We start from the raw sequence: 10,755 nt of genomic DNA, 5'->3' as shown, positions 1-10,755 counted from the left end.
TAGTACGTTTTCTGGGCAATCCGAAAACATGCACAACTGAAAATTAACGTTTTTTGATAAATGAAACGTTGTTGAAAGGAGTGAGCGATATAAAAAAAATAAGGTAAGAAGCATAATTAAAGGAAACAAAATTTCATGTTATTCGTTACAGAAAAATTCTAGGCAAAAACACTCGCAATTGCATTCTTGCAAATGGAACCTCCGCGTTAATGCCGATAGTGGTTTGTAGTACCTAAAACACCGTGGTGCAATCGGAGCTTTTGAAGTGCGATGAGATTCAAAAACATATGTTAACATTGCGAGTCCTTAGACTGACAAGTGGACGAGGGCCGCTGCATCTCACAAACCTTATTGAGTTACAGCCGAGGCTGCTGCAAACAGATTCTAAAGGGTCTGGTTTGAGTTTCCGCTCAATGCGAAAGAGCTGCACAGCGAGCGATACAAGTAATATAACCCATGTGTCTATGGTACTGTGTAGTGTGTAACCCTTGTGTATTTATAATACTAAATCTCGTGTGAGCGTTTCAAATTCACATGATACGGACGCGACGGGAAGCGAATGGATAGTTAATGAATAGCAAACATGGAATACATGCACTTTGAGGAATTTAACCGTGTGCCAATGTATGTAATTATTAATTCTAAATTTGAATGACCAGGGCTGTGTATTTACTCTAGCAATATAGACATTAAAATTAATCTACAAAATGCCTTATTTATCGAAAATAGTAAAATATGTATTATCTGTTTATTATACTAATCGTTTTGATAAATTGTAAAAAAATAAGTAAACGTATTACTGTATGCATATCTTTTTTCTTGTGTGTACAGTATATCAAAATAAATTTAAATAATAATAAATTAACTCAAATTTAAAAAATAATAATCCGTCGACAAGACATGAGGTGTGACTTGGTAGTACTCCGCAAAAAATGTGTGTGTGTATAAAATAATGAATAAAATGAAGAGTAAAAAAAGTATTTATAAACGTGCTTTAAATAGCTAAACTTTCGGAAAATGAAAATTGAATTATGTTATATTATTTTGTGAAAAAAATGCGTATGTTATAAAAAATAGATTTTAGATCACAAAATATATTTTCAATAGAATAAAAAATATCATTTTATTTAAACATGTCCATACTTTATTCAATACAAAAATACTATTTAAAAAACCCTGAATGTGAAAAATCATTAGCAACGAAAACTCTTTGAACAATTTATAATGATTTAAAACATATTATTTTTAACACGTAGAGTAAACATATAGACAAAATAATCATTTTAGTTTTTTTTGTGTATTAATTTTAAAACAAAAGAAAAATATGTATGTACATATACTAGCACGAGGTGTGTGTATTTAGAATTCATGAGTATAAATGAATAGAATTTTGTATCGGTTGTATTGAAAACGAATTATACGAATATATACAAAGATGCGTAAATAGTATTACGTTTTCTCACGCTCAAATGTTCAAATACAAGATTTAGCTGAATTTCATAATCTTGCATGAAGCGTGGAATTTCATTAGTACAAAAAGACCAAAATTTCGAATCGGAGATAATAATTGTAAGTCGTCGGCGACACAAATCACGCAATTAGTCTCAGAGTCCTGGACCGACGCCGTGACAGGCCGAAAGGAGCTCAAAAAGAATTGTGACGAATGGGACATTTTGTCACTTTAGCGTGGCGGACAGGGGGTGAAATGGGGTCCATAATGCCGGAGCTTACCGTAAATGGCGGGAAAATAATGGTCAGACCATTTTTGACGTATACACAGAGCAGTGTGTATATATGAACGTAAATGTGAATATGTTTATATGAACGGGAGAACAGAAAAAGACTTTGCACGACCAGATCAATCAGAATCTAGTGGTGTCAAAAGTCTACGAAATCGGAAGGCATGTATGACTAGATGTATGGATGTGACGAAGCTAGGACTGTATGTCAGGACAGAAGAGTGTAGCCACACTATTCCATCCTCTATGGCCTACCCCTGCGGGGAAACGGCGTGATGATAGTAGTAGTAGTAGCAGCCTCTGATATGCATATAGCAAATTTAATAAAATAACAACTATGTAATTTTTTCCACATTAATTTTATTTGACCACTGAAATATTTTCCACATTTGAATTTTATTTCGACAATCATCATCATAACCGACATCATCAGACTGGTCTGATGATGTCGTTTACAACGAAACCCGGTTGCTGGTCAAATAAAATTCATGGGGAAAAAATTACAAAGTTGTTATTTTATTATATAAAATCCAGTTCCACCAAGAAATGTGAGTGCAAAACTTAAATATAGCATATAAGTACACTATAAAACGTACAATAAAAAAATTAAAAAAGATCGAGATAAATAACTTATTAAAACCATAATAAGGGTGGTCTTGAAACTACCCAGAAGTATTTAATTTACGCTTCAAGAAACCCCTCAATTGTGTGTTTTCTTTATTCTCTCTCCCCCCTGGCCGAGGCGTCCGACATCGGCGTTCGGCATTTTGAGACAATACTACATCTGTGGAGACAAAACATCTTGTGACTGTAATAAAACTCCCAGGGTGCGGTCGTAACCAACCAACTCCAAACTAATATTGCAGAATTGGTAATAGGTAAATAAATCTTTCAATTCACAATAGAACTACTACAATTGAACGTAAAGGGTTTGCTATAAACTTAAAAAGAAACTTGAGAGAATTGAATGTACTAGTAACTAGTTAGTTGTGCCATTTTTAAAAATCATTTCATTGCTGTTTGCAGCGTAGGTGTAGGATGGAGTATTTTACAATATTTTCCATTATTGTTATTTTAAAATTATTTTCGCGTTGTGTGCGGTACGCAGGCTAAACTTCTCGGGTTGGACGTGTCTATAAAAAGTTGTGCACAATAAATAAGTATTCTTATTAAATATATATAAATAAATAATTCAATATTAGGTATGCCGCAGTGGACTGTTGTAATAGGAATTATATTATATTCGTGGCGATTAAACCAAGAGCCTACTAATTTATATATATATATTTTTTTTTTACAAAGATGTTAATAATATTAGTATATAACCACTCACCGAGATTTTTATATCTACCGGTTTCGAAACGTACCCGTCTCTTCGTCAGGACAATCACTACCACAGCTTGCAAACAATACCACCCTTCACCACCATAGCACCATTTACACACTTAAAACTACATAAAATGTTTAGCACATGCGATTTTTGGTCGACCCGAAGACCAACATGCACTACTGGTTTCAGCACAAACATGCGTTACGAGCCGAGGTTAAATACAGTATGCACTATTTTATTGTTAAAAAAACACAAATAATCAATTTTGTGACATTTGTTTCGCCTAGTTATGATATTTTCAAACGAATGTGAAGATTAAATGGACTGACGATCCTTATACAGCTACACAATTCTAGGTACTTAAGGAATACATAGTTTAACATGTGCAGTAATAATTTACGGGAGGCAACAATTGTTAATGGGGCATGTACATGTAGGTACGTATACTTATATTCATTTTCGGAATACAAAGATTGACGATATCCTGATATGATTGGAGCTAACAGTTAGTTTGTTAGTTATGTCGAGGCTCTCAGCTGGCCGTTCACACGATAAAGCGCGCGCCAACGGACGCCAATCACCAATCACCCTATTCCGGCGCAGAATTCTGCATTCTTCGAGCTGGTCTTGCGATTTCCTCTCATGTCACTTTTCTCCGCCTTCCTCTTCCATTCACGATTCAACGTCAGTCTCCCGCAGACTCGGCTATAGATGGATATTAACTCACTGAGGTAAGTGCAGCACGCAGTAATGCCATGATAGAGGATTCGAAGGTTTAATCTAGGCTTACTTTAAAGGATATGTATGGTAAATACGTTATATTTTAACCATTGAGTTGAATTTACTTTAGATATTCGAATGGTGAAATGAGAAAGAAATGCAAGGCTGAAAAGAATTATCGATAACATTAAGAAAGGTGTGTTGAGATGGTTTGGACGTGTGCAACGTATGAGTGAGGAAAAACGGTTAAAGAAGTTTTATGAGGCAAATGTAGTTGGAAAAAGAAGCAGAGGAAGACCAATAAAATAAGACTTTTTTTTTGATTTGGCGTTTAATTTGTAGAACTCCATTTTAATTTATGTAATAATTTTTAAATCTAACACAGATATTTGAGCCTACTAAGTTGTATTTTATTAAAAAAAACACATACAAATTAATATTGTGACAATTGTTTTATCTAGTTATGGCATTTTCAAACGAATTCGTTTGAAAATGCCATAACTAGGCGAAACAATTGTCACAATATAAATTTTTATGAGTTTTTTTAAAAAATAAAATACTACTTAGTAGACTCAACAAATCTGTGTTTCACTTAAAAATTATTACATAAAAAAAAAGATTAGTTAACCTAGTAAGTACTTAATACATTTTCACTTGATTTTGTTCCAATTTTGTGTACATATTTTCGAGCGTTTTTACTTTTTTATTCTGATTAGACCGGGAAATGAACACCGGAACTAGAACGAGGAGGCTAAGCGGGCTAGCCACTACACTACAGAGGTCGTAAAAAACAAAGTTTATGAATTCTTTAGGCGTTTGCCCAGTTGTGCTAGAAGAGTAACCACCTTTGGAAGCCATATATTTATAGATACCCTCCCACTAGTCGCAAGACGTCACCATAAACTCGAATCGTTTCGACATTGATGTAGATAGGCAGGTACTTGGAAAGGTTCAAGACCGTAGTGCGTGCTCTTGGATCAGAGATGGATCATTCCCCCCGCAAGGAAGACAACAAACATAACTTTTTTCACCTCCAAGTATGAATAAAATGGTTTGATTAATACAATAAAAAACTCTCTTCTTTAAGGGTTATGTTTAAATAATAATAATGATAAAACCCTTATACACACCCCAATGGTGCATAGGGCACTGCGTCATATAAACGCAGTGTTATCTTGATCGTTTACACATGAAGGAAAGGTGATCAGCCCTCCGCTTCAGGTGCTAGTCCAGGGTAATATTGAATAAATATGACAGTGAAAAAAATCACTTATATTTATTTTACCCCCCTTGGGAATCGAACCCGGGACCTCCAGAACGGTAGCCGAGCGTGCTGACCATTACACTACGGAGGCGGAGGGTTATGTTTATTAAAGGTAATAGTTAAGATAAAGTCATTAAAGTTTAAGTTTTAAACGATAGGTACTAAAGCTTAGATTGTACGAGAAAGATCGTCCAACAATGGATGTTCTGCAGTTAGATTGGTTAAACCTTTTGTTATCTGAAGGTTAAATTTATTAACGTGAATTGAGTGGTGTTAGTTGGCATCGTTAAAAATTAAAACAGCGAACACGCATCAATAATTGCACTGAAATAACATTACAAATTGGAGAGTAATTATTCATATTGCATTAAAAAAACGGCGAAATTTCAGTTTTCGCTGATCGAGTTGTCATTTTTAATTATTTATCAAAATCGACGAAAAATCATTTCAACGGGGGCTCAAATTTACAAGCTCACACAGAAACCCTTTATGCCCTGCCCCGCAAAATATCACAAATGCCAGTTACTTAAAGACTGTTTTCTTAAAGTTAATGTTCTCACAATAAATATACGCATGGTATAGAAAAAAGTGCATTTGTGAACGACCCGCAGAGTGTCTTAGATGATTAAAAATGTACATTTTTCCAAATCACGCGTGCTTTCATTTGGAGCAAATTTACTAAAACAAAACAATCATTACGTAACTGGCGTTAGCGATAATTTGATGGAAAAGGACCGATTAAGGCAGTAATTTCTTTGTAGTCAAAAGAATTTAGTAATCATATTTGCCGTTGCTACTGTGGATTTTTTAGGGTGAATTTTTACTAAAGAGGTGAGTAAGAGTCGATCACGAGCTTTATGGTCTAAGGAGGGGGCTTGTATAATCTGGATCATGATTCAAAAGTCCCAGAGGACTTTGCCCCATTTCATTGAGTTTGGGAATCCCTGAATGACTAATAAATTAAAATCGAAGTTTAAAATTTTCACTAAAAACTGTCACATTAAATTAGCTTTTCTTTGAAATTGAGTTATTGTACCTGCATCAAAACAAATATTCCCTACTCCTAATTGATTATAATACCCTTTACCCTAATGGCCGTGACTCAGATCGAACCCTCATTACAAACAGTGTTCATGTTAATTATTTTCGTTACGTCCACCAATTACTGGTTCGGCAGTCACTTTGCAGTAATATCTATCCATTTTGAATTTAAAGTTTACTTGATAAACGTCACTATTTCTTAAAATCTCTTGTGACACGTATTTCTATGCATTCGTATCATTATCAAACGAAGAATGTATGTAAAGCTTAGTCTCAATTTTAGAGTCATGGCTTTGGGCCGTTGAAGGATGAAGAGGGGTAGAATCTGTATTTTTTTAAAATCAAATTTAAATCATAAAAATATACCATAATCTTTATTATGAAATCCTACCATTGTATTTACTAAAATTATGGAGCCAGACTAAATAAGGTGAATCATTTTTTTAAAACGTGAAGAAGAGAAGCTGTTCTTAGTTATTTATCCAACTCAAGATCCTTAGGTTTTGAGTAATGATGGTTTCACAATTCTATTTTATTGGATACAATTTACTGTTATTGCTGCAATCTGAATCTTTAATTCTAAACCACAGTAGAATGCTACTTCTTGTGGTTCAATACTAAATTGTATTATGAGTGATTCAATTCATGGGACTGATAAATCAAATTAAAAATTAATCAATACGTAAGAATCTTTTAAATTTTGATCTCCAGACTCTTGGAATCTATATTTTGTTAGTCAATATGGAAAATGGTTTATTTATCGAAAATAGTAGAATATTTTGAAAGCATATTTATTTATAATAATATTTTTGATGAAATATAAAATATAATCTTTTTTTCTTCTTCACACTTAGAAATATAATAACTTTTCAGCAAGATGATGCTATTTCAATTAAATTATAAATTCCATGCCGTCTTCCTTCAAGCAATATTCGTTTTCTTTATTGTTTTCTGTAGAATGTAATTGAATTATTAAATTCAGTTTCAGTTCGTATATAATACATAGCATAAGAAATATGTAGTAAATAAAAAAATGGCGCTATATAAATTACCTCAATATTATTATTATAATAACTAAATACATGTTTTTCTAATTATTTTATGTATACATATACATTTATTTTTTCCACACATTTGGTATGAAGCATATCGACATATGCATCCGACAGGATTTGAAGATTGCAAATTTGCCGACAAAGAGAAAAATAACGTCTGCATGTATTGAAAATTTGCAGCTGTGCTCAGATTGGAGATGCAATCGTAGTGAAATCGATTATATTTGCCAAAGTATGCCAATTAATCCGTATCGATACATAGCACAGGCACAGCAATAGTAATATAAAGGAACCGGGTCTCCCCTTTAATGCGTGAAGGGGGGAATCGATCTACATCACAATGAAGTTTTGTTCATGACAATGCTGAGGTCGAGCTTTGAGCAAACCGCCTTGCAGTCGGGGACGTCGTGAGGACGCGAAGCTCGAGCAAATACCAGGCGATAATGGCTCTAATGGCCCTTTGCTGTTGGCCTCTTGTCTTCTGAGCTCGATCTCCGAGATAGGGCTGCTATATACTATGAAATAATATACAACGACTTAACTTCAAATAAAAATAAATGAAAAATAAATAATGTGTTGTTGCTCTTTTCGTTTTATTATGTATGTTGACTTATTTATTCAGATATTTCAGTTAAACCATATATAATACTAATACTTATTTGAATGTGTTGTTTTTTTTTAATCTGAAAAAAAATACGTAAATTTCAACTTTAACTAATGATCACATTAAGAAAAAAGTAAATTGTTTATTTTAGGAGTCTTATCTATGGGTCCCAGGTTTTAGTTCCAAGGGAGTTTTTTTTTCTTTCTTATAATCATTTCGGACTGTTATAATTTTTTTCTTTTTAAAAAGTTTATTGAATATTATATTTCAATAATTATACATTTTCAGATGAAGTTGAAAAAATAATTATGAAATACGAGTATATATATGATAGCTACTAAATTGTCAAAAATATTTACAACCAACTTGTTTGAACTGCAGGAATAATCTTCAGGGATTGTAATTCTAGCACTAATTTAACATAGAAATTGAGCAAATAAAAAATACTATTACGTGTAAAATATACATTAAAAATAATCATACAGATGTGACATAAAATAATCTGGTAGTACCGGAAGAAATTTTGCTAGTATAATTCATTCTTTATATATTTTTTCACATTTATTTTCCTGGGGAAGTAATGTAAATAAACTAGTAAGATGTCCAATAAAATAAAAATTAATATTATAATACAAAGAACATATGTACATGCATACATAATATTATTTAAAGTGTTAATAAACTCATAAACTTTCATACATGACACATTAAATTCAAGTGCATCGATGAAAAGAAGCGCGACAGGTAACTCTGACTTGAAGTTCAGATTAGTGCAAAAAAATGTATTGTATGTAATTTCTACCTCTACAAAAATACTCGAATATTACTGTTCTTGGTTATATATTTTAATTATCAGAAGGAATATCTGGCTCGAATATGGCGCAAAACACTAATGGATCTGCTCATACTAAAAAAAATATGCGGCGAAATAAAATACAAAATACTCCAAATGGGAACCGCGATATCCAACTCATTATGTGATATTGCTGCGGCTCTCGTAAAGCCGTCAGAGCGTCCAGCGCGGCCTGCATCAAAGGGCCCCGGGCACTTCCCCGCGCCCCGCCGCCCCCCCGACCCATCTCACCGGCACTGCGCAAGGTGCAACCATATTACATTTTATTTTTATATAACGCATATATATTATTATTATTATTATTACGGAGTACTTAATACCCCAAATAAAATATACAGTGGCTGTACGAACGACAGATGCAGCGCAACGTCCATTTTAATTTTCGTAGCCGAGATGAATTCGGTAGAGCGTGCTCTCGATATGGTGACATGATCACCATGCAGAGAGCGCCAAAAACAATTTTTGATTGTGTTTTTGAAAGCTTTTTTCGGTGCGTTGGCTGGCGAGTCATTCTGATTGATAGTGTGATGTCGCACGGCGTCGAAAAGGCCACATGTTTCTTACTAAATGCATTTCGAAGGAATACATACCACAATTGGAAAACATATGCATTAATCAATAGATTATAGATAACTGATACTACTAATCCCTTCACTGCCTACACCGAGGCACTTCTAGAAAATTTGGTGGTGGTTTTACAACCTAGTATTTATTTAGATTGGCAGTCACGGGGATATTGAATCTTTTAAATTTTAAAATCGGGATACAATTTCGTTTCAGATTTTCTATAAATTTCGCAACTTAGTTCATTAAAAAATTGCTTTGCAAGAGGTCTGTCAGGAGCCTAGATGGTTCTTTGTCAGATCCGGGAATAAATGAGTATTAAAAAATATATATAAGTATGTATATAAAAATAAAAAGAAATAATGAGAAAAATTAAGTTTTTTTTATTGTTTCAACAACAATAATCATTATCTGAATTCTAAAACTATCTTACGTCATCAGACTATCTCTGACCAGCTTGAATAGTTGCTAAGTAGGGAACTGATTCAATACTGATTAGAAAAAATGATGACGAATTGATACGAGTGTTTATTTAATGGACCAGTTTGAATTCGATAAACTATTACAGTATTATGAACGAAATAAAAAAAGAAAAACAAAACCATTGACATTTGTTTGTTTCAACTAAGTAATTTTTGTCTTATCTCTTCCAAAACAAACCCAAATGTGTATAATCGTTTAGTGATCTTGGATGTTATTTCAGTGCCACATCGGCCCACGGTCCACCTGTGTCGGCTTCTATTGAGTAATCGTCCTTCATTGTTTTTGTGTTACTTTGTTTGGCGTTTGTCTTCAGACGTTTGCCGACAAAGAGCGGCAAAAAGTGTGGCCAATTATCTACAGTTACTGATCCATTAGTGGTCTGCCCTCGCGCAGAAAGGCTTAGCGACCAGCCGCCATTCTGCATTCAATAAACGTCACGATACTTTTTCTTTTTCTGCAAAAAAAACTATCATCAATATTTTTGCAGGCGTCAGAGGTTGCTCAAGAATAAAGGCGTTTAAAAAAACATTGACATGATATTGTCAATGTGTTTTCGTAGTTGGTGATTTTCAACGAAGCGTGATCGTGGAATGTCAATTCCAACATCATTTTTTCTCGCCAATTGCTTTTCGTATGTCAACACAACCTGCAGTATTTTTTTCTTCGATTAATGATTTAAATATCGCGGTATAATCCAATAACAATTTTTAATCTTGACAAAACAGGTACAATTTGACAGCCAGCCGCTTTGCCGCCATAGACAAAACACGAAGAATACCAGAGATAAATACGATTGTGAAACGGTCAATCTGTTGAGCCAATGGCGCCTGATTATTTTTCGTGACAAATATCAGATGCAAATCTCAATACTCCTCTTTGACTATCACTTTGTTACGTCAATGAGAAACATTCACGGAAACATTGCCAATCTTATTGACATTCAGCCATAGTACCTACTCATACATGTCTGTCATACCCATTATATAGGCAAGTATGAGGTAGGTACTTGTATCTCGAGGCATATTTTTTTACTTTTATGTCCCCAGCGTTCCGCTCGCTTATGACAAAGCCAAATAGCGCCTACAGTCTACCTGTTAAACAA

General features: G+C 33.8%; 1 long non-coding RNA gene across 1 annotated transcript; it reads right to left on the bottom strand.

Annotated features, from left to right (window-relative positions):
- Positions 1–9,533: 9,533 nt before the first annotated feature.
- Positions 9,534–10,406, bottom strand: LOC148302951 (uncharacterized). The gene is made up of 2 exons (XR_015838558.1): positions 10,300–10,406; positions 9,534–10,107 (listed from the first exon to the last, which is right to left on the bottom strand). It is a non-coding gene; the product is annotated as an uncharacterized LOC148302951 (long non-coding RNA).
- Positions 10,407–10,755: the final 349 nt, after the last annotated feature.

This window comes from Brachycentrus maculatus, unplaced genomic scaffold, assembly GCF_059751285.1.
Source record: "Brachycentrus maculatus isolate JH-2025_06_01 unplaced genomic scaffold, ASM5975128v1 h1tg000396l, whole genome shotgun sequence".
NCBI lineage: Eukaryota > Metazoa > Arthropoda > Insecta > Trichoptera > Brachycentridae > Brachycentrus > Brachycentrus maculatus.
The sequence above is the reverse complement of the archived record's forward strand: the minus strand, read 5'-3'. Positions and strand labels throughout refer to the sequence as shown.